The 26,055-nt window shown below is 37.3% G+C and overlaps 1 protein-coding gene across 12 annotated transcripts in view; it reads right to left on the reverse strand.

The window, feature by feature from the left end:
* Positions 1-26,055, reverse strand: part of ANKS1B (ankyrin repeat and sterile alpha motif domain containing 1B) — a 447,444-nt gene that overhangs the window by 93,340 nt on the left and 328,049 nt on the right. The window lies entirely within an intron of this gene.

Genomic DNA, 26,055 nt, shown 5'->3' on the forward strand with positions numbered 1-26,055 from the left:
AATTCACAGTGCTGAAACTCACAGTGATTTTCAGCCTCTGCAGGAGGAAGAGCACGGATGAATGATGTAGAAGCTGCAGACCTGGTACACCGGCAAGGCAAACTTTCCAAGCGCACGTACGAGTCCGTAGTCTAAATTTCTCAGAGACCTCACATTGACTAAACGTAGAAACCTAATTCACTAGCCCTTTTGTTTGGCATGCCCAACTGCATGTGCTTATATGGAACTTCAAGCATAGATGGCTTTGTACACCAAAATAAATCCTATTTGAGTCTATGTCCCTCAGAGCTGTAATTAGGTCTTAAACTAGCACTAAGCTGCATTTTTTCAAAAGCAAATCTTTCAAAAAGTAACTGATGGTATTCATAAATGGTTTGCTTGGATACAAACGGTGTTGATAACACTTTCTCTACAAAAAGCACTGCTGGGGCATGCGCGTAGCCACTGAGCTCAGTGACGTGTAACGGGTCAGCTGGATTGACTCAACTCGACCCCCAATATAGCGCTGACTTTGAATGCACTAGTATGTGTGTGAGGAAAGGCAGCAGAGTAAGTTTTTCTATGGATCACTAAGAGCAACTGTTGATTAATTAAGAGTTGAAAGGAAGGCTTAAAGCAGTAATGCAAGCTCCTAGAGATACGATTTTCTATATCATAACTGATTTTAGTTAGTCCTGCCAAATTAATGTCGGGGAACCCTAAGCATTACTTCAAAAGCACATCTTAGGATGAGGTTTGGAAAGTTATTTTGATTTGAACTGAATACACTCTGCTTCTTCCCACAGCTCCAGTTTTTCAAGAAAATCTTATAGATGCAGTCTGGTGTTTACATAGATTTGATGTAGCCCATACGGAGAAGGACTGAACAGAACACAAAAGTTTAGTTTCATCCTGAATCAGGAGAAAACATAAACATTTTGCAATGTTTCCTGAATAGAATTCCAAAGATTTAGACTGTAAATATGAAAATGACCATTTCAAAACATTTCTTTTTCATCTTTTCAAAGCACATTAATGCAGTATAAAATATTACATCTAAATTGTCAGTGTCATTTTTGTTCCGACATGAACAGGTCTTGTCAAAGCAGACGTTTTGGCAGTATTTCCTTAAAATGTCGGTTATGGTTTTGTCTAAACTTTTCCAAACCCCTGGATCTCCATATCTCTGTCTTTTCAGCTAACAAGACTTTCTGCACAGTTCCAACTCACTTTGTCCTAAATTTTGTGATCTGCATTTGTAAATTGAAATCCGATCTTTAGTATAGGTGGGATGTGATCCATTAACAGCTTTCTGAGTTAGGAGCAATACTTTAATGGAATCGCTAAGCCAGAAGAGAAACAAGTTAAGGGTGTCAGCGTGAGCCTGATGTGATGATGGCAGAGCGTGGTAGAAGTGCCAGCCGGTTTCTATACCTGCCATAAACTTCATTACTTCCATTGATTGTAACATATTGCAGACTATAGCAGCTCTGCATGAAGGAAGCAAGTGTGTAACAACTAGCAAGTCCTAGGAAAGGATGAAGGTTTCTAGCAACATGGTGAAAGAAAGGGCATTTTTAGAAATTTAGAAGCTCGGTGAGGAGGCAAACGTGAACCCAGATTATTGTACTATCTTGTCAGGGAAGATCTGCATGATTTCAGCATGAGGTACATCTCCCATTCAGTCACTCTCACCTTCATCTTGCCTGGATGCCTTTCCAGCCGGCAGCTCTTTCTCTAAGGTCTGACTGTAGCTGAGTAGGTGTCATGGCTGTGTCAGCACTGAGTGAGACATATCTGCACCTGCGTGCTGTCATCAGGCAAGACAGTTGTACCTGATGCTCTTGTTTTGGAATTGAAGAGAAGGTTGGCTACCCTGCATCCTGACGGGACCAGATAAGTAAAGACAAAAATAAATGGAGTGCTGGACCATTCACCTCTGTCATAGCAGAAATGTACGTTAGGATACTTCACAGTCTGTTCTGTCAGACCTGTTACTATAAAGAGAAAAAATTTGCCTCCCTCATGCCTATGAACGGGCCATTTCATCAGTTAATGTTCTTGTGGCTGTTACAGGTTGGGCAGAAGTGGGGTGTGAGAAGTGGGGACTGTTGACCGGATGCGGTCCTGGTTTGAGGGTTGTGTGGGCCACTGTGTGTTTCAACAGGTGTGGTCAATGTCTTTTCCTGAAGGCAGATTAACAACTTATTTTAGTAATGGGGATCTAGTTAGATGGGACAGGAATCCATTTAATCAGTTTTAGCAAATATTTTTCAAAGCTCCAAAATCTTAGATGTGTATGTTGAGGCCAAACTCTGTCAGTGATGGTATGGGTGGATCTGATCAGATCAGAAATAGAATTTTCTTAAAAATTCCCTGTGTTTTTTATTGAACTTATCAGCAAAGTATGCTGATGATCATGGCGATCAAAGCTTGGTCCAACACTTCATTTATCTGTAGATCACTATGAGGAGCTGTTCTGGTGGCCATGATTATTCTTGTAAGGAATTAGGCATCTTGCTTTCTCTGTTACAACAATAGGACAATCCTGTCAAATTGTTCTTGTGAATGGCTTCAGGATTTTTGGGTGCCATTATACATTCCTTCAAGCTTCGTCCATTGCTGTTGATTTGTGGACCTGGTTCTCTTAGCTTGAGGGAAACTCCTAAGTCCTAAAACTTGGAGAACGGTAGACACCACGTGATTCTCCTAATCTGGCAGTGGCTTAGGCTGAGCAGCAGTGATTCAACTAGGGTGTGCTCAGTAATTTCAGATGAGCAGGGCTAGTTGTTAACTAGCCTCATGGGAAAAGACTACCATTATCATATTTGTCTCAATTAAAAAAAATATCTGACTGGTAGGGTAGTACGATGAGGAAGTCCCCATTCCTAGAGAATGACTAGAACTGGATCTGATTTCTGATACTGGTGTTTGTTTCTTTATGTACCTTAAAATCAGGTACTTTGGGGCATTTGTCATTGTGGAAACCACTTGTGGGCAGAAACATTAATGACCACAGACTGTAGACCTGAGTCACCTCCATGTGAAAGTGACAGAAATGTCTTACACAAATGAGATTTCAGAAACTGAAGGGTTAGATTTTTTCTGGAAAAGGAACATCTTAATCTATAGAAAAAAAAGAGACCATTTTAAATAAAGAAACCAGTAACCACATCCATGGAGTTAATTACATCCCAGATTTCCCAGGTTCAAAGCATGGGTAAGTATCACCACACTGCTCTCTGATGAACAAGTCAAGATAGACTTAGATTTTTAATGAAATGTCCCCTAACCATTACTTTTCCTACTGACAATGTTACACATATGTTCAGGGAAAATGAAATCTGTTGGAACAAAGGGAGGAAATTTGTTTTCTACTTAAAATTCATTGTTAATAAACGGTTAGCTTCATACTGGGAGTTTTTAGTCATAGAAAATTATTGTCCTTTAGCAATAAAGTTTATTTCTGAATATAAGCTGAAGCAGCTTCTTTTTAGTAAAATTAAAAAATATTATATCCTGATTGTTCAAATAACTTCTCCAAAAGTTTGTGCTAACTTTTTTTTCTTTCAACAGAGCTGAAAAGTTCTGTGTTGTAATAACTTGACTCTTTGTTAGAGATAAGTATTTGCTAATTTGAACTGCTTTGCTGATATCTATACCCTTGCTGGTTGATACTCTATCAAGGGATCTTGAAAGAGCAAGATAAAATTAATTCTTGTTTGCAACTAGGGAACTGATCTTCAACAAAAAGCAAGATAAAATTATTTAAAATATTTAACAGGACTGCTTTTACAATCTTTCCTCAGGGCCAAATACATTGATTTTGAATTTCCTGAATAGGGACTGAGCAGATTGACTCCATACCGTAAGTTGTTATAAGTACACATAAACATAATAACATTCTGATATTGAGGTTAAATAATTGTTTAGGTATGTTTACTGAGCAAGAAAAATCATATTGTGAATCCAGTAGTTAAACAAAAAACGTATTAGAAGTTGTTACTAGTAAATTTTACTTGCCAAAATGAGATGCCAGAAGACCCTATAGCTGGCTAAGGGTGAGTATGCAGGTGAGAAAGGATGCAGGAGAGAGGGAGAGCTGCAAACGAGAGGCACAGGAGTCTGTTTTGGAGTTATGTGCTATTCATGGTCCTTAAAGAAAGCTAGGCACATAATGAAGCCTATACACTTGGTAAAATATATGTGCATAGTTGTCATGATATATAACTCGACAGAGACTGTAACACTTCCAACATGGCTGTGACAAATCAGGACAAAAGGAGTACACTAACTGAAGACAGATGAAGAAGCTGTGTTGGCTTGGGTAAGAAGCAGGGACTTACTTAAGTTTAAAATGGGGAAGAGAAAGGAAGTTGAGATCTTCAGATGCCAGAATGCTGTTTTAAGCAGTGAAGTCTCATGGGGAATTTACTGCCAGTCCTGAAAGCTGGCTTTATTTTCCGCTCTGGGTCAGCACTCAGAGGATGGGACTCTTGCTGTACGGGACAAACACTCCTGATAAATGAAACATCCTAGAGGAGAAAACTTAAGAATTAGAAAGAAATCTAGCTATTATACTAAAACCAGAGTTTTCTTGATAAGTTTCTTTTAATTCTGCTCTCAGAAGCTCAACTGCCTGTGTTTCAGAATAATTCAGAACTAATTTTTATTTTTATTCTTAAAATTGTCCAGTGTTGGAGACAATTCCAAAGAAGCTGTTAAATTTCAGCTATATAATCTCTTTGGAAATAGCAAGTCCAAATAAAGTTGTGTGGCCACACAGTTTCTGTGGGTCCCATACCCAAAGCAATAACTGGGGCTATAATCTGAAACTGCTGGAGTCTCTGCAGTGTGGCAGGGTTTGGGAAGGAATTGGGAAGGAATTCTCACTGGCAAACACAGATTATGCTCTTGTTTTTCCAGGACAATCTCATGGTTCTATAAAACAAAAATTAAACATCAATCAAAGAAGAAATTTAATATCTAAAGATCACCTGAATGGGCAAACAGAGATGTCAAGTTATACAGGCTCACACAGCATCTGGTTCCTGCTTGCTGAGAACTACCTAGTGCCAAAGGAATGGAGTAACCTCAAACCACCTTAACCTGCCTTTGAAAAAGGTGTCAATAAATGAGCTGGGCAGTTACTGGTGGTGGTCATAAACATGGAATATGGGTAAAGACAGTTCCTCTGACAGCAGAAGACAGCACGAGGGAGTTTCTGAGATGGCACAGGTTTGAGGCTTTTTGATTTTGTTTATTTCACTAACAGGACCCCGGAGGCATTACAACCCAAATTGATGCAAAAAAGAGAAAAATATAGTTTCTAAAAGACCATATAGAAGCTAGTTTGAAGCGTCTTTAATTTTCCATGTGGAATATCCGTATGAGTATAAAGTACAGTCTGGTTTCAAGTAGGTTAATGACTCTTGAAAACTTTAAGAGAAACAAAGAAATCTAGTAAGAGTACATAGATCCCTTTTATTCTTGTGATCACAGTGGTTATTCTACCTTTGACTAACTAGAAAAGGAAAGAGAGGCATAAATGAACAGATATAATCTAACATACAATCAGAAAGCAAAGCAATGACAAAGACTGAAAATCTGCTGTTAATCCTGACTAAGAAATGTATAAAGTGGAATATTACCTCAGAACTGTTAGAACAGAGTATTTGCTTCCTAGTAATCAGACAACTAAACAGGACCCATGAAGTGAATGTATGTGAATGTTAGCGTGCGTGTTTTTACTGGGAGAAGGGAAGCAATAACGGAGTACTGAGCTGAAGTAAGGAGACCCTGGGCCCAGCTGGTTGGTGGTCTTTGTGTAGAAACAGAAAGCATAAAATCATAAAAGTTGTTTTGTTCTATTATTTTTCCTGTACTATTTTTAAAACTTGTAGGTCACAGAAGAAGGAATAAGTGATTCACAGAGAGTTAGGGAAAGAAGGCTAGTTGAGAAAATTCATTTTGAGCTGGACAGTACAGTCAGTTTGAAAATACCATGAGATGATCAGCTTTGAAGAGAAAGGAAACTTTCCTTGACTTTAGAAACGCATGAGTATGCATGCAGAATGTGTATGAACACTAAATATATGGCTTCAAATGTATATTTAATGGCACTGTAAGATGCATATGCACGTTTAAAAGAAAATCTAAATACTGAGTATTGTTGTCAAAGGCTATGCTGCAAATAATTACTGTATTGTAACAGTGGCCACACTATATTGGCTCTATTGAAATATTAGATACAAATGGTCTATTTCTGAGACTCTGCAGTGTAAAACTTGTCAATATATTATTAACAGATTGATAGATGGATTATAAAGTAGAGTGATCGGAACAAAGTCAGAATAGAATCAAAAGATACACCAAATAGATAGCCTATTTTGATATCCTAATTTATTGACAGATGTAATTTCTTCATAATTAACGTGTTCCATTAAGAATACTGAATTTTAATTTGGAAAATCTAGTCGAAGCATTTCTTCCTGGAATTGTGTGTTTTGAATAAGTAAAACAAAAAAAAAACCTCCATTTGAATATCTCCCCCCACCCCCCAATCAGTGACTTTCTCATGGGATCTATAATTAAGATTTCTATGTTTTCCCCAAAGGGTAGAGTCCCTCAAGATCTGTCTTTCACTACAGTATGAGATTCCTTCTGAACAAGTACCGAAGTACCGTGGTGAATCAGAGGAGTTACTAGACTACAGACTATTATGAAATATCTCCATGAAGACTGATCCTACATGAAAATGAATGCAGTAGGCTTTTAAACTACAATGCTGCTATTTTGTTTTGATTGAACATTTAAAACAAACATCTGGTTACGTCCAAATTAAACTTTTTCAGAATATTTTCTCCATTAAATATTTTGTGATTTCAGTTTCTTGCCATGAATCAGAGTTAAAAGAAATTTTAAAGTTATAGAATATTCACTGGGTGAAAAATCTTTATTTTTATCATTTTAAGAAAAAAAATCTATTCAAATTTTAGGAAGTAATCAAAGACAAAACATACATTGTAAAAATACAAAACCACATCAATGATTCAGAAAATTCCTGTCTTTTAGGGCCAGAAGGGACTGCTACATAATAAATGCAAAGCAAAGGTGCAATGACCTTTAATTCTCTCCCCAGGATCAAATATAAATTGATCCTATGTTAATATTTTACACTGCTGCAAAAGAGAGAAATGTGTTATATTTCTGCATTAAGATACTGGAATGTCAGACCGTAAGACAATTTACGGCAAAGGGGATGATGTAAGGAACCTGCCTCCGACCATGGGAACACTTGTATGCAAGAAGGGCAATATACACGCTCCTCCTGGGCTCATCAGAGCAACATCAGCTCTTGCTGTTCTGTGGTTACACCTGACTGACACGAGTAAACCAGGGGAGAGAATTTCAGGAGTCTCCCGGCTGCCGTCCCTCTTAACATCACTTAATTTTCCCCTTAAACTGGCCTCGTCCTCCTCCTTGTTTGTAGGGTTCCCTTTAGGCTCAGACGTTATTTGTCATTCGCTCTGGAAAAGCGCAACCCAAATACTGAGCAAGATGGCTGTGCGGTACTCGACAGTGATTAAAGATCAGAAAATTGTCTGGGGACACAGTATTTAAAAGGACGCGCTCTGGCCAAGGAAGCTGGAGAGACTGCGACTGAACGGAGATGTTTGGGAAACAAGATGTATGTATGAGGGATTATAGAGTTAAGCAAGTGCTATCCGGAGGAAAATGACATAACAGGAACTGTCTACAAATAATTAAAGACATGTCATAAAGTAGGCCATTTTTTGGATTAATCAAAGAAGACTGAGGAACTAATTTAACATGTAGAAGGGAAAATTTAGGTTACACATTAGGAAAGACTACATAATATCTGAACAAATAAGAGTTCATATACGAAACAGAGAGGGCCATCGCTAGCTTAAAGTGAAAAACTGTTCAAGAAGTGTTTTATTTCTTGGGATCATTTAGAAATAATTAAATAAACCCGGTGCTTTATAAAAGAAAGTATCAGGTGACCCCTAGAGGTCATCTCAAGCCCAAGCAACTCTGTAACTACAATAACCCATGGCTTTTGTTAAAAGGCAACAAAAAATGAGACTGATTTACACCTTTGTATTGTATACAATTATACTGTATTTTAACCACCCCCTAGGTACTTTAGACATTTACCACTAAGTATGCAAGCCATTCATTTTCATGTTTTGCCTCAAATACTGTTACATTAAGGACATTACAGTAACCTTATAATATAATCAGAAAATGGTGACTTACGGGCATGAGTGAATGAAAAGCAGACTGAAAAGCCAGATTACGAAAGAATACATTTGGTGTTGTAAATAACAACTTTTGCAAGGCTGTACAAGTTAAATATAAATTGCTATAACATCGAATTGTGCACGACTTAGTCCCCAATCACTGCCAGCATGCTGCAAAGCCCAGGCCCTGGCAAGTGGCATTGGATGTTGTGTATTTTCATCCATTAAAAGATTTCTAAGAAATTACTTTTTTTCACTCTTCCATTTCATATTCTTTTATTAGGAGATCTTATGAATTTCTTTCTCATTTCTAATGAGATTTTGTGGACAATGGGAATACACTTTTTTCTTTTTTAAATGCTGCCTGTTCTTCTCAAATATGTGCTACTCAGTGACAATTTTAGAAATCACATTTTTGTCAAGGTAAAATCTTGTAGATGCTTCAACTCATTATTTTTAAATAGCATTCATAATTACCCATCCAAATTATTTCTTGAGTTCGGCATAGTATTAACTACAAAGGCCAGAAGGGCTGTTAATTAGCTGTTAATTAAATCTGAAGGTCTGATAGTTCTTATGAATATGGTTCCAGCATTACATCAGCACTCCACGGTGCGCACAGCAGTAGGAATGTAGAAAGGGCCTCAAAGATAAAAACCTGTCAGGAGTTGAAGATGTGCCATAATTCTCTATCCATTCATTTATGATGGGGCGAATGTATGTATCGGAGGATGGAGTTTTTAGGAAATGGATTTGACTGCCTGGAAGGAGACATAAACAAGGCATCCAGGTCAATTCAGATTTTTGTAATCAAAATTCTGCCAGATGATAAAATATCCTCCCCACAATTAGAAAGAAAATAGAGAGGAATTTAGCTGGCTGACTTAGCTTGATTCACCTGTTACATGCCAGTTTTTAATGGTACCGGTATCTATATTAATGACATGAGTACATAAACTGCAAACTCCAAGCACAGAAAAATGCAGCTCTTTGGTAATCCATCATTCTGGACAATTTCGTCTAAAAGATTTTTGGTCCAACAGTCTTCCAACCTACCCACACCTTTGTGGGTTAACAGCCTCACCTACAGCAGTCAAAGGGGTTCGAGTTCCTTTTTGTACAAGTTTTTCTTGGCCATTCCATTGCTTTCGTGTTGTTTCAGGCAGAGTGGGGCAAAATACCAGCAAGCTTGTGCCTGTTCCTGAATGGACACTGGCTTTGTTGTACTCAGCTGAATCTGGACATGCCAGAAGAAACCCTGCTTAATTTTATTTTTCTTCAGTAGTCTATAGTTTTGATAGGGGTTTTTGGTTTTGGGTTTTTTTTTTTCATTAGAATATGGGAAGATTCACTGGTTACAATTTTCAACTTCACTTACAAATCTGTAATAGCAATGGCAGGTGGTGATAATGAAACAAGAACTTTCAGGGTGTCAGAAAAGGTAGCTCTGGGATAATCAGCATTTTGAAGTTGTTTTCCAATCTGGAGCATGAAATCAAGCTGCTTCTGTTTACCATAGATACAGGCAGTTTTGCTGTTGATAAATAAATATAACGTGTATAACCTTTTGCAGCATTTAAATAATGGATATATCAACTGGTATTTACTCAAGTAAAGCACCGTGTCTTATCAAATAAATGACATCTTTCAGAGGTGAAATCACTAAAGCCAATTATAACATGAAATTTATTTTAACAATATATTTACTTCTACTAAAATAACCTAACAAAAGACAATCTTAAATAAATATATTGAGCTCAAATAGAAAATCTTAATGGCATTTGTAATACTTTCCAATTTTGAACTTATTTTTTCTCTTTCTTTTTTTCATAATACCTTGCATTTTTGCCACATGCACACCACTACAGATCTCAGCAGATAAAGAATAATGAAATTCCAGAAGAGAATAAAATTACTTTTCACCAATTTGGGGTGTAGTATAGTGATTAAAGCAAGTGGGCCGTGCCACTGGAGCAACCTACCACAACGATAAAATTATTCAAAAGCAAAACACTTTTCTTAAGTCTGAGCCTAGAGAGGAACAGAGCCTTCCTGGATAAAAACAGAGGGGAAAATATGCTAATAGCTCAGTAAAGATGCTCAATCTGATTTTGGTAGACAATTAATGTGAAGAAAACTTGTTCCTGCAAAACTACTCATTGTCTTTTTAGCTTTTCTTTAGAACTTACTGCTCTCTTGGGATTTATGTAGAAGTTAATTCAGCTTTACTATTTTTGTATACCATTTTATAAACCCACAAACTATCATGTTACCTGTAATTATTTTTGCTATCCACTGTCGCGTAATCAAGAGTGGCTAAACCAACATCTCTAAATTTTCTCTCCCCTATGTTAGCAGCAGCTGAAATAGTGATTAGTGGAATGAGGTATCATATATATTACTGGGTGAAAACTTACGTTAACTTCTGCCACCAATATGCTCAGGTCTAACAGTAACATCTGGTTTCCAGAATTACAGTTCTCATATGAAAAACTGACTTTTGTTGACATTTTAGAAATATAAAGTATATTTCCTTACCTCTTTTAGCAGAATGGAAGCCCAGTAATCTTTCAGACATGAAAAACTGATTTGCTGCTCCACATTTTTCATATTCCGGGAGAAAAAAGAAGTTCCCTTTCCACCTTCCCCTGTATTCTTTGTTACCTGGATTACAGTACTGTCTAGTGGCAGACTTCACATATTTCTCTAACTAGGCCTATTGCCAAACGTGCAAAAAGCCCCCAAACCTGTAATCCACTAAAGTAGCCTTGTGGATCTCAGGGACACGACAAGTATGTTTACAGGTACATGCTTATCTAATGAATTGGGTAAAAAAGAAATAAAGGAAAGGAAGACAGCATTAGGGTAAGATTCTGTCTTAATGAAAAATGTGTGGTCAGCAATGGATACTTTAAATTAGGTCTTAAGCAGTGACAGCAGTATTAGCAGCAAAGGCTAATAACATTGCCTGACTAAGATCTGAGCAAAGAGTTGCCAAGAGCAAGAAATCCAGGCTAGGCCTGGGGTGGTCTTCACGAAGCAGAAGACTGCCTTTCCAGGAAGAAAATAATTCAGTAAGAGAGGGAAACTAGATGATTCATTTTCATGGAAATACCTTGTTTTATCAGGTTTGGATGAACGAAGGCAATCACAAGAAATATTTATTGTTCTTATTCTCCAGACAAGACTGCTGAAGAAAAAATGCTTCAGATCACTTAACTAATTGCTGTTATGGTTCTCCAGTGAAGGCCAGTTGTGAGATAAGAAAGGAAGAAAATCTTCTACAGGAAAAATTCTTCTACAGGAATTTGCCCTAAGAAGTTTCCCTGAAAAAGAAGTTCCTGATCCTGATGGAAAGACTGGATCAGTAAGATAGCTTAAAGTAAGATAGCTTAAATACTACTGTAAGACATTTTGAGTGTGTTAAATGACAAGCACATCCCTAGCACATCTAAATGAGTGTTGAATGAGCATCATTTTCTTGCAGTCCAGTCAGCTGTCTTTTGCCTGTCTACACTGAAAACACCTCTTGGCTTGTACGTATCTGAACAAGGTTTGTCCTGGAAACGGTGACTCAACCTGAGGCCACAGCCATGTATTTCTTAGGGCTATGGGGTATGGATTTAATGACACAAAAACCCCAACAAAACCATGAGTGTCAAAGTAGTTAGAAAACAGCTAATGCCAACCTGATATGCAACAGACTGTTTCAATATCCTTGCCTCGGTTTTTATGGGATCTTTTCTTCTGAATATCAGGGAAAAGGGTGCTAAGACTGTCGAAGCAGATAGTCTGCACACTGCTGCAGCATGCACAAGGAGATTTCACAGTTCAGAACAAAAATTTTCTTTTTTCTTTTTTTTTTTATATTATATTTCTCCTCCTCGGGTCCTCTCCCTTACAGAGTAGCCGTCCTTCTCTGCACTCTGACAAAACAAGAAACTGAGAAATGTATTACATGCTTTCTGGGTAAGATTTACCTTCCTGATAGGCCTCTCAAAATTTCTGAAAATCCGCATGCGTTCAAAACTGACCATACAGGATGAAAAAGTTGAAGTGCTTTGTATTTTTAGAGATTACTGCAGGTTACAGTCTGCTGGAATCATAGTTAAACAGCTTTTAAATTTATCACTTGGATTGTGTAGTTGTCAGATCTTAATAATTGCAGTCCTCTTTATTGTGATGGATGTCCTATAAGGAAAACCCATAATACTGCACAAAATGCTTCTGGTGGTTTAATGAATTATGCTCTTCCTTGTGAGTAAGTAACAAATTAGTATACAAACCACAGGCTGTATTAGATAAAGATTATACCTAATTACTTGCAGTTGTAAGGGGAAAACTACTTTTTAAAAGTTTCCCAGAAAACAGATAAATTCTGCTGACTGACTCTTATTTTGGATAATTTGCTTCACTTTATTCAATAAATTACCTAAATTGTGTAATTCTCATACTTTTTTCATTTGATACATCACTAACTCATTAATCATTATCTATTTTTTTCTGTTACCTTCCCTTCTTTTTCTGCCTATTCTCCACATTTATTTTCTGCATCTTGCATTCTCTGATCTGCACTTAAAACTTTTTTTAAAAAAAGCTATTTTAATTAAAAAAGGTCAGATTGCAGTATTGTTAAACTACATATGAAGTGAGTATATTCCAGATAATTGACTGAAACACTTGATCTTAATTACAAGTCAGAATTTATAAAAGTTCCTAATGAGATATCAAGGAGTTTGGCGAAAATCTACTAATATTTTACTGCTTCTACTAATTTACTAGAATTTTAATTTTTACATTTATCTAGAAGCACTTTAGAAAGGAATACGTACACTCATAGGCAGTTATTCTGTCATGTTAATCACAGGGTTTGAGGTTAACTTTCAGCACTGATAAAATAAAAAATTACTGCTAAAAAGATCAGAGCTTCTCAATAAAAAAGGTTAGAGAAGAATCAGGAGCAATGAGACCCTAGTCCACAGTTTTTCTGGGAATGAGCACTGAAATAAACGGGACTGATTCTGCGCGTGGTTGCAGGACAGAAACTTAAGGTGGTGAAAAAGTACCAGCAGCAAAGGGCAAACTGAACACGTATGAAACATTGTTGGGAACTCTGTAGGAAAACTCTGAAATGAGTTTTTTATTACATCTTCCAAACTATTAGAAGGTTTAACCTCTTGGGAAATTTTCATTAGTTGTACAAAAAAATGCCGTCAGCCAGCTTCTCTTTTCCAGTAAGGGATTCCTCTCAAGAAACTCTGTGTAGCTGCTGGCTTTGATCTTTGTCCCATTTTTTCAGTCTCATGCTTCCTCTCAAAAAGTCTGATAATATCCACTTTATGATAAAAATAATTTAACTGCCAAATGAGAACTCCCCTGATAAATGTAGAGTATCTTGGATGTTATTAAAAACATGATAGAATACAGTAATCATTACAATAAAACACACCCTTTTAACATCCGAAACAAGCAACAGAAATTGTATTACAAAATAAAGGATTAAAAAAGGGGTCTGGGACAAAAGAGCAATCATGGTAAATATGAACAAGAGTTACAGTAGCATCACCTTTGGAACAGTATCTCAAGTTTTGGTATAAATTAGAAATGTGAAAAGGAGTTTGGTAACAGGGAGGAAGCCTGGCATCCAAGATGCTTCTGCATCCAGGACACAATCATTTTCTGTCCTAAATTTTGTGATAGGAACCCTAAAAAGGTCATGGTCATGGAAGCCCAAACAGCAGACATTTGAGGGCCATAAATGAGTGTCTCAAATGGAGACTAGACTTTCAAATTAAGACATTTAAGAGACAAATTTTGCAAACTGGAATTGAACGTGCTTACATTTTTAGTATAAAAATCTTATAACAGGGAATCTTATTAATTTTTTTTTGTTTTCTAAGGAATATCAGCATGACAATATGTCTTCATAGGTAAGGGCTTGCTCATTTTTACAAGCCTAATTTCTGTCTATAGTATAGTGTCACTGGCCAAGCAAAGTACTTTAGGGTTGTCTTACTGGATCTGTGTGTGCTAGTTTCTTCTGGTTATTGCTCTTGTCCTCTGCTGCCACATCCCTGTCATTTGTTTACTTTCCTAACCACTGTGAGATATTGCATCAATGGCCTTAAGTTTCTATCAAACACCAACTTTGTAAATTTGTTTTATGATCAGTGTCCATATCCATGACCATTTGAAGTATAATCTCTTTTGTCATTTTCTGGCTTTCACATCAGCGTTTTGGACTTTCCTGCATTAAACTGATTCATATAAGTTAGAGCTGGAGAAAATCTTTATTAACATCCCATTAACTCTCTTCAAATAGAAGACTAATCCCTATATTTTTTAGTTTTTGTCTCGTCTAGATTAAAAGATCCCAAATGAGAAAGTTTTAGCTACTTCCACAGTAGTCATACACTGTATCTCAATGATGCTTTACCTCACTGGTACCGAACTCTCAAGTTTTTTTTCTTTTCTTTTACTAATCTTATGCTTTTGCTGCCACATATTCTTTTGTGAATAAAAGTCTTCTCCTTTGGTATACCAGTCATTGGCAGACTCATGTATGAAAAGTTACAAAAATATTCCCAAAATCTGTGCCCTTAGTCGAACCAGATCTATTTAATGCTTTATAATTTTTGTATTTAGTCTCTCAAGCCCAAGGTTTATTTGCTCCACTGTAGTTTTTGACATTTCCCTGAAAATGTTGTTCTTATAATAAAGCTTGATATTATTTTTGCTTCCCATTTCTATAGAGACGGTTCAAAGTGAGACAGCAGCCGTCCTGGAGTCTAATAAATTTTTCAATTTGGTTTAAATAAAGCATTTATAAAGCCGAGCGAAACCACTGTTTTATCAGATTGACTGATAAATCCAACAATGTTCAGAACAAAAGACAAAACCTAACACCTAGTCAACCAGTAGAGCCACTGAGAATTACCACTGAAGAAATTACAAAAGAACTACAGCAGAAGACAGACTACAAAGTGAGTATGACCAGATGCTTCCAATGCAAATAGGTATGTTAGATATGGAGAAGAAAGAAAGAGAGAAAGAGAGAAAGAGAGAAAGAGAGAAAGAGAGAGAGAGAGAAAGAGAGAAAGAGAGAAAGAGAGAAAGAAAGAGAGAGAGAAAGAAAGAAAGAAAGAAAGAAAGAAAGAAAGAAAGAAAGAAAGAAAGAAAGAAAGAAAGAAAGAAAGAAAGAAAGAAAGAAAGAAAGAAAGAAAGAAAGAAAGAAAGAAAGAAAGAAAGAAGGAAAGAAGGAAAGAAGGAAAGAAGGAAAGAAGGAAAGAAAGAAAATAATCCCTAATAAATATGCTATACACACTAGGAGCATATCAATTCCTGATATTCGTCTCTACAGTAGGAAAAGCAGACATTTAAACAAAATCACATTGTACACTGACTATCTGTTGAGGGTTTCCTGAACACAGAAGGCTGAACCCTGTCATGGCTGTTCTCCTCAAAGCCCTATATTCATTTATGTGTCTCCATCCCTGTCCTGCTCCTGCTTCCTCTTCCTTATTTTCCTTCCCCTTCCGTGCAAACATTTCGCTTGTGAGCAGAGAGAAATTCTCTTTGCCCAGGGTAAACTCTGGCTGCACAAAGGGCAAAGCAGAAAATTTATATCATCGTGAAATGGGGTTTTTTAGTGTTCTGAAAAAGAGGGCAAGGAAGAGAATTGGCACAAATCAGCTAGCTCAGATGATAATAATAATGAAGTTTAACAGACCAGTCTGAAAGTGACAGTTATCTTTGACACGTAGTGGACAGTTGAGGAAAAGCAAATGAGGAAGGAAGTGCAGATGCAGCAATTTGCTACTCTGTGGTGCTTAATTATTACCCCCAGCTGATTTCCTGCCAGAACAGGGAGGAATCATGCTGCTACTTATGGCAGAGGCTGTTGTTTGACAACACCAAGTGGAGGAGCCACTTCTGACAGGTCTTGTAACTTCTTTCTGAGAAGTTTTTGCACTTCTGCCAGAGATTTTGCATAACTAAGTCACTTCGCTCCCTATGCTAGCTACAGGAGGGAAGGAATGGTATTCACCTGTCTATCATATTGAAGAAAACACTTGGGATTTTCCCCAAACTGAAGATGACACAGAAAGACAAAGTGTTGGAAGTAGTGAGGTACCAAAAAAGTTACAATCTAGACTTGCGAAGGAATTGTAAGTGAAAGCATCCTGGGTTTTTGTAGGACAAATCTTGACTGAAAACTTAATTCCTTTCTTGAGAGACTTATTATGATAGTAGGAGAAATAAAAGCACAAGGACAACATTTTCCTTGAGCCTTTGTACAAGACATTGGAAAAGTTGAAAGGAAAAAAAAAAAGTTGTCTTTGGAGCAGAATTGCTTCCAGTACCACATGTGCTGCACTGTACATGTTGCTGCTGTAGTGGGGTCAGATAGACTGACAGCTACCCAAACCACCCATGAGCACAGACTTCTATGGTAGCCCAAAACCAAGCAAAGAAAGTTGAGCCGGAACAATATCCTCTAGCAGATACCTGTAAATTTCTGACCAGACAGCAGAGCTGCTCAGCTGCAGGAGACATTGCTGAGAAGAGTTTTATTACCTAAGCACACAAACTGCTCAACTTAAGTTTTTAAATTAGATTACATCTCTTTACACTACTGCATGGATAGCATACTACTGCAGTGCTTTTTAAATGCTTAGAAAAAAATCTGATACATTTGTGAAATTGTACACTGGATCAAAAAAGGGTGGGTTTTTTTTTTTGTCTGTCTTTATGAAGGAAGTAATCTCTTTTAATGTCTAAAGGTTGTTTTACGGTAAAAGGAGTATACCATTGAATATAAATGGCGCAGTGACACATAAAACCTCAGGTTCTAATGTATATTCCCAGTTGTATCTGAGGACTTTAGTATTTGCAAACATATTTTTCTGGTTCTGTTTCCTTTCAGGGCTCTCAACCAACATAACTGAGAAGGAGGGATCTGGACAGTGTCCACTCTTACGTGCTGTTAGTAAAGCTGTATGTAAGCTCCAAGCAGTTACACTTGCACATCAACCCTCCACCTGAGCAGAGGCTGGGGGAACTGTGCTTGTTCAGTCCTGGGAGAAGAAGGGTAAGTGGGGATGCTACTGCTATCTTCAGCAGCCTGACAACGGGAGTGTAGAGAGCAGATGTCGCCTGACTCTTCTTGGAGGTGCACAGTGATAGGACGAGGGGCCAACAGACGCAGGTCGCAACACTGGAAATCCTAGATTTCAGAAGAAAAATATTCACGAGTAGAGAAATACTGGAATGGTTACACAGAGAAGCTGTTGAATCTCCATCCCTGGAGATATTTACACTTTACTGGACAAGGCCCTGAGCAAGCTGATCTAACCCGAGCAGGCGTTTGGCTCAGATGACTTCCAGAGGTCCCTTCCCACTTAAATTACTGGTGATCCTATGAAAGAGACAGGGCGGCACAGGGGTCAGACCAAATAAATCCTGCAGATATTTTGTTGTTAAATATACATCAAAAAATAAACTCTAGCTTCAGTGTTCACAGCTGGCATTTAGAAAAACGTCTCTATTTGAATGATGAATTTGTATGAGCCAAGTTCTGCCCTCAGCCACGCAGGTACCTTCCCACTGACTCTCTCGGACACTGGAACTTGCTTAAGCAGGATATAAATAGCTCGGTAAACATGGAGTGCCACCAGGCCAATTCATTCTGAGGTATTTATATAGTGTCTTTTCATAAGTAAATGATTTGGGGTCAGACATTGATACATTTACTTAGAAGGATTTCTGTACATTACCATTTAAAGGGAAACTCAGCTCACCAAAACCAAGAAAGGCAGAAGGTAACTTTGAAAGGTTTTTCAAAATAAAAAAAAAAGTAGTTCAAGAAAGTAGTCTGCTTTTTCATTTAATGGAAAAATCTTATTTGACAATTAGCAATCATATTATTCTCAAATTGCTGTTCCTTGTAATATTTGCAACTAGATGTGAGCATTATACAATATGTTTATCATATTCTTATAATTTCTATATGAACATGTGAAGGTTTGCTTATCCATAAGCCGTACAAAACCTCAAGCAAACTGTAATGGGCAATAACCACCACCTTAGTTAAATAACAGAATATTTGCCAGATTGAATTGTTATTGCATGATAATTACCAGAAATTAATGTAACTCATTTAAAAAGTTAGTCTTTCACTATAAATCGCTCTAAGAATGGCTACAGCACATTTCTAATCAGCGTACTTCATCTTGTGAAAAGTCTACTGAATGTATTACTCGGCCTGAGGCAGGTATGACTCGTGCCCAAATGGCAGGCGGGGTATTTGGATCTAAGCAGGGACCATGTCCAGGTCTGTTACAGAGTGAAAACTCCCCGCATTCAGTACGACAAACTCCACAAATCCAAGGGATTTGCCTTTGCTGGTGACCTTTAGCCAAGTCCTGGATATGTCAGAATAAATTATTAAAGGCCAAATGCTCCTATCTGAATAGATAACTCACTTGATTTTTTTTTTTCTCATTTCAGTAATGTATAGATTTCATATCAAATTTACTGTGATAATTCCACCAGTGTGTATAATTCAAAATACTTTCATGGCAGTAAAGAAATTTGGGGAAAATACCTTGACTCTTCCAGTCTCTATCCAGGGGGAATCAAAGTAATATGATACTTTCAGCAGAAGGTACTCTCATTATGATCATGCGTGTTCTCTCTCCTCTGCCAATTAGCACTGGTCTAGCTTTTCCCCAGTGAAGCTCAGACCGTTTGCTGGACTTTACTTTATTCCTTTTGAGTGACAGTAAAAAGCAGAAGTAATTCCTAAGTCCAAGTACCAACAATGAGCTGCCACACAGGATAAGATTTGTAACCTTCAGATTGTACTTCTTAACTTCCCTTTTTCATCATTTGATGGACTTAAATACTCAGGTAAACTGCTATTCATAACTCTCAAACCTTAAAATCCAACTTGGAACTTCTTTTAAGTTCTCTGTGCAAACATAGGTAGACTTGCGTCATCATTTTTCTTCTATTTCACCTATTAATTTTTTTTTCCACACAGCTTTTAGGGCTATAGGTTTTGTGAAATAAAATTCAAATTCTAGAAAAGAAGAGCTGCTCAGAAGAAATACTAATATAGCCAATGACCATAAATATCTTAAAAATCAAGCTGAAAAAAATCAGTGCATCCAGTGGCACAAATTGACAAGTTATGTGAAACGCAAATTTAAAGGATGCTAGAAGTTATTTCTGATCTGTGCACTAGCATGCTACAATGACTGTATTTTGTAAACTACTGTATGTAAAGTATTACTATTTGATCCTTCAGTGAATAGAGTAATCAATGATAACCTACATATAATCAGAAACATCTGTCATTTATGCTTCCAAATGCATAGGGAGTAACCAGTGCCCTTTTACAGGCCAAACACATCCCATAGAAGGGAAGCAGTCAAAACACCGGGATGCATACTAAATATAAAACATACCAAGTAAACCAGATAATTTCCTACAGTAGAAAGGATTATCAGTTCCTCTCCACACTCTATTTAGCAATCACTTTTTCTTATTTTCTGTTCTTTACAGTCCCAGTTTCAGCAGGGGCGCAATATCTCGCTCTGGGTTTATGCCTCTGAGTGTGGTGACCCAAAGCAAGCCAGGGGGAGCCACAGGTACTTGGGAAATTGCTCAGCACTCTGCAGAACTGAAATCATTAAAGAGTTTCCAGGCAAGCACTCTGACAGTGTGAAGTACAGGTGATCATCCCTACAGAGTACATCTGCGCTGCCAACAGTGGTACGTGGCATACTTAGTTGAAATCAATCTGGTTTTGATCGTTTGTTTTTTTGTTGTAGTTGGGTTTCGAATTTCTGCCACATTCTCTCTCTTTACTATGGGAAATGTTTATTCTTACATAACTGTCAAAGGAAAACAGCAATATTTTGTGGGAAAACACTGATTTCAATGCCAAAGGGATCCATCTCCCATCAGACTACAGCACAAGGTCCAGTCTCCCTCCATTGGCGTCTGCGGATCCTCCCTTTTGGATCAAATTCTAATCAGCTTAGTTTAATGGATGTACTGCTTTTAAAAGGATGGTCAGTGAGTTCTAATTCATTATGTTTTAATGACACTTGTTCATACCTGGAGTGGACATCCCAAGAGCTCCTCTAAAATAGCTTAAATTGAGCAGCAGCATTCTAAAATATAAGATCAATGGCTTTAGTTTGGTAACATTTTTTAACAAATGAAAATCTCCAAGCTACTACTTCCTTTTACCTGAAACCATGCCTATACCATTAAAAAAAAGAAAAGTTGACAGTTGCTCCCATGGCCCACTGATAATTACTTGCCTTGCCTTATCATGAAGAAGATTTAGCATCAACCTCATGCCCAGGCTTCTCAATTTAAAAATGAATAGGCCTGCAGATGCCAAATGTTTAATCCCCACAGGTGAGGAGGTGTCCGTATTGCCCAGCAGTAATTCTTCCTGGTAACTACATGGTGTTAATGGGTTCTCAAGAGAATCCTGTTTTCCTAGATCACGAGTCAGTGATCAACATTAAAATGTTATTTAGGGTCTTGTCCACAACAGCAGAAAGAGCGATGCAAGAATTTTAAATTGGGAACCTGAGAAGCTCTTCTGAGGCACATTTTATTACCCATATATTCTGAAAAATACTCTGCTCAAGTTTTCCTTGAACTTCAGGTGATTACGGATAAATCATGAGGAGAACACAAACGTTGCTTTAGCTTTTTCAAAGAATGAAAGCATAAATGAAAAGTTCTGTCACTGGGGGAGGAGAAGAAGGGGAAGGGATGACTAAGCCCTGCAGTTCTGGCACATTAAGGGGAGGGGAGGACTGTCCTGAAGCAGGAAAACAATAACGTAAAAAATAAGAAGAAAAGTTATTAAAGCAGGCAGAAGAATTCTTCTTTATTTGACTGTTAGTTCAGTTCATAATCAGATTTTTTTTCTATTTAATACTGATTTTTAAGATGAACTGGTTTTTATGGATTTAGAATAACAGTAATATTTCAATGGGTCTCTTTCTAATTGCAAAAAGAGTTCCAGGGCACGTACTGGGCAGAATGTCACCGGAAAGGACTTCAATAGTTTCAGTTCTTAGCTCAAGGTCCAGACATGGCAGCCTTTCATAATAAAATCTACACTACCATGCCTTCTTGCAGAAATTTCAGCAATAAGGAATGTCTAGGAAAAGAAACATTCTGCTGCTAGCGTGACAAGAGGTAGTTATGAAGCTAGACAGAGACAAATTTACAAAAGAAAATGGATGATGTACAAAGAATAAACAGCCCTTTTTTCTTCAGAAAAGCTTTTCTAATTAAAAGTAAACAAACTTGCATTTGATAAAGCAGACCAATTTCTTTAACAGCTATATTTATTATCACCCTCACTTCATGCTTGCAATAGAAAACAGTAGAAAGGGGTTCAGATGTCATCTCCAGGGAGACTAATTCCATAACGAGCTGATGGGTTTCAGGAAGATATCATTACTTTTCCTTCCTGTTGCCATGGGCTTTGGATGATGCCCATATTGGATTATAAAAAAAACCACAACAGTGATACTTATTGCTCAAAATTTTCATATTATTTGATTAACTACTGGAATAAAGAACTGTACTGTTAACAGTCTTCTGCTAATCTGACAGTATATCCAGTGTGAAGAAAGATGAACTATTTTAAAGTGCTCTAAAGTGAAACATTATTTTCTATTTAGATTATGATTTGAATTGACAGTATTATGTTAGTGCTTTGGCTGACATTCTTTGATAGCCAGTTCCTCCAGATTTAAGAGAGGCTTTCGAAGTTGTTGTGGAAGTGCTTTTGCTGGCTTCTCCTGAACAATTACACTGAATTGTGAAGTTTTAACAAAAACTGAAAGTCTGTTATGCACAAAAATTAAATGTACATATTTGGTTATGTGAAACTTATAGAGGTGGCGTTTTTTTTTCTGAAAAGTTGAAAGTAAGCCTTTTGGCAAATGGAGTCTTTTCTATCAAAATGCAGGTCTTCTCTATACATTGAAGATTTTCATAAGACAAAGTGATCGTTTTCACCTTATGTCAAATTGCGTCCTACGCTGGTCTATTTCATCCTGAGTTAGGTTGTTCTAACTATTTCAATTATCTCTTCAAGTAGTCCTCGGCGCTATTATCACAAACCACATTGCTCCACGTCTGGTCTGCTCTGCTTAGAGAACTGAGTGTTCTCATCCATTCCATGACCCCCCTCATCCTATGTCCCGCCACATTTATTTAAATGTAGACATATTCAAAACTTGGCAGTTGGTAATTCTAGCTCATGACAAGGTCTTCAACAGTGAATCAGCTGCATGCAGAAGTCCTGTGCTTCCGACCAGCCATAGCACAAGATCCTGGTGTTTCATGCCTCTGAGAACAGGCATGTCTTTTCGTGTGAAACTCTGTTTCACGTATGACCTAGCACATTACAGCTAATGGGGAAAACACAGAAATTCTGTTTCCAAGGGGCAAGTTCCTTGACAAAGTGGTCAGGGCGAATTACCAAACAGCAAAGACAGAATAAGCTTTTTCAGTGCACCAGTATATTTCCATATGCACTGCATGAGAAGCTGGACCAGATTTTTCCCTGGCAGTCACCACAGAACCATGATGTGTGTTGAATGTTTTGGGTCTGACCTGCAATACATCAAACATTTCTCTGAGACCATGTAAGCCATCGGAGAGTCAAGTCGACAAATATCTGCTTTCAGCTGTCTTCAGCCTGTTATCTATCCAGTGAGAGTCCCAACATCAGATAGTCTATGAGAAAGCCAAGTAACAATACCGCAGAAAGTCTCTAATCCGGTAGGTACAAAGTGCTTTAAAACAATTAGGTCTCCCATTAGTGCTTGTTGAATAGGATTTGAAAACTTCTGTGCTACTTCCATGTTTTGTGAGTAATGACAGGACAGAAGACAGATATATCCAAGACGCCAATGCCCTTAAGTCCTCCAGCTGCTTAGTTTTTTTTTTTTCTAATGCTATAGCATATTCAGCGTATTACTCACACAAGAAAACAGAGCACTAAAATGGTGACATTTTTTTCTTATATATTTTAATCCTTTATCTGTAAATCAAAATTTACTACTACTCCCTCCTTTTTTGATTTGCTTGACTATTTTCTATCTTAATATTGCTTCTGATCCCATTTTTCCACTTGGCAATGGAACACATTCAGAAATAAATATTAATGCCCTTGAACTTACCATGGCCATATATTAAAACAAAAGAAAAAAATCCAAGAAATATACCGGTAGAAAATTAACATAAGGTCACAAATTTGATGCTGTCCTGAACTTTTAGAGATAATAAGATTTTCTTCTACATAAAATGAAATTAAACCGCACACTTGAGGTTAAATTATTTTAAGCTGTCTTTTAAAAACCACATAAAAGCTGTAAGATATTATTATAGCAAGGACTATAAATGTTTTTTCAACAAACATTCACTTGTAAATAACACTTAAATTTGTGCCAGGATATATACATCATGATAACTAACTAATTGCTACAGATATTACTACTTCACTTTACGTTGTTGCTGGGGTTATAAAAGAAAAGTTCAAGCAAAGAGATCTAGAGGCTTGGCTGCATGCTACATAGGTAGTCTCTTCCCTACTTCATCACCATCTTGTGAAAATGGAGATTGCTTCTGCAGTGTTAAATCAGAGTTAAGAGAGAGGCCAAAGTTTCATACTCCAGGACTTCCTTTTAACAGCCTTGTGTGCCCCTGTTAGCCCTCCCCTCTGAATTCATGCCTATCATCTTCAAAGCCAGGCCACTAAAGGAAGGTCATGGTATTTCCAATGGCTCAGCTCTTTTTTCTCTGCCAACGTGTGGACCTCTTTTGACCTTATTAACATTGTCATGCTTTAACCCCAGCACCACACAGCTGTGTGCTCACCCCTCTCCACCAGGGGGAGGAGAATGAAAAAAAAAATCCAAAACTTGCGGGTTGAGATAAAAACAGCTTAATAGGATAGCAAAGTAAGAGAATAATAATAATGATAATCATGATAATAATGATGATGACAATAATAACAACAACAACAAATGCACAAATGCAATTGCTCACCACATCCAAAGGAAAGAAAAGATGCCCAGTCTGTTTCCGAGCAGCGATTCCACCTCCCAGCTCACTTCCCCAGATATATACAGATCATGACGTTATACAGTATGCAATATTCCTTTGGCCAGTTTGGGTCAGCTGTCCTGGCTGTGCTCTCACAGCCTCTTGTGCACCTGGCTGTGTGTGCGAAGCTGAAAAGTCCTTGACTTAGTGTAGACACTATAACTACTTAGCAACAACTAAAACCATCAGTGTGTTATCAACATTATTCTCATACAAAATCCAAACCACAGGATTTTGTAATCTATATCGGCTACTAGAAGTAAAATTAACTCTCTCAGCCAAACCCAGGACAACAGTCTGGCCAGAATCCCTTTCCTTCCCACCCAAAAATAGATGGAAAATAGGAACCTGAAAGTACGTGACTATGTCACATCCATTCCTTCTTCAGGTGTCCTCTCCATACACTGCCAGTCACGGTATATTTCAATCATTGTTGAACGGGTATTGAAATACTGTTCTACCAAACTAAGCAGCTGACCTAGAAGCCAGATCTAATTAATACTGTTTTGTACAGTATGAATAGAGATCCTTCAAGAACAGGACTATGTCAGAGACATGCTAACTATATGTCCACTGCTGCTGTCATCAATTTAATCTAAATTCTCAGAGAAAAAAGAAATGATACTGCCCTATATCCCTTTTCTATATCCTGACTGATCCACCTATATAATGACTGAGAAATAATATCTTTCCACAGTTGTCATGAAAATAGGAGATAAAACATAACCATAAGAAATACAAATCTAAGTTGTTTTAGAAACTTCTCTTTTTCATATTGTAAATTAACTGCTGATGAACCTGAAATGTGTATTTATATTTTCCTTTATGACTAGGTGGTCTTAGAAATACAAATTGTAAATAAATTGATAAGACTAATATGATAGTCAGAGACTGCCTTATCAAAAGGATTCTAGGAGAGGTTAAGTCTTTAAAAAAGAACAGCTGCCACCATAGCTAGCAAATTCCTCTAATCTTGCAGATGTCATGAGTCTTACAAAAGCTGTTGAAAAACAGATAAATGAAATAAAAAATAATCCACCATGTTTTCAAATGGATCCAGGCTATATCCTTGCCAAATTAAGTTCCCATGACAGAACTTCATCTTTTACTGGTGAGGACAAATTAACAAGACCTTTCATACATTTTTAAACTATATCATGTGCAAAAGCAAAGTTATTGTCTGCAGGGATATAATGTGCTGCAGCTGCTCAGTAATATTCTGACAGAAGACAGAAATTTGTCTAGACCCTTTAAATAGAGTAAATATGCAGAAACGCACTGTACTGGCACTCACATGGGATCAAGATGCTGGTCAGGGTCTAGTTTAAACATTTAGCTCCCATGATATCTTCCTGGAATTAATCATTCTACATCTCAAAGAGAAAGGTTTTTCAAGGACCATTTAAATCCTTTATTCCCTGTATAATAAGAGAGCCTGGGTGATAAATTTTCTTGTCCTATTTATGAACTGCATTTGGTATCACTGGCAGAACACTGCTGGAGAAATGAAGAAACTTCACATATCTCTCATCTTGTTCACAGAGAATCGATTAGTAATACTGTAAATTATATCTTAATCATGTGTTGTTTAAAAGGAAGGAGCATTTTTCCAGTGTAATGTATTTTCCCCCCAGTTCAGAAGAATCTGACA

This window comes from Grus americana, chromosome 1 (assembly GCF_028858705.1).
Source record: "Grus americana isolate bGruAme1 chromosome 1, bGruAme1.mat, whole genome shotgun sequence".
Classification (NCBI taxonomy): Eukaryota; Metazoa; Chordata; class Aves; order Gruiformes; family Gruidae; genus Grus; species Grus americana.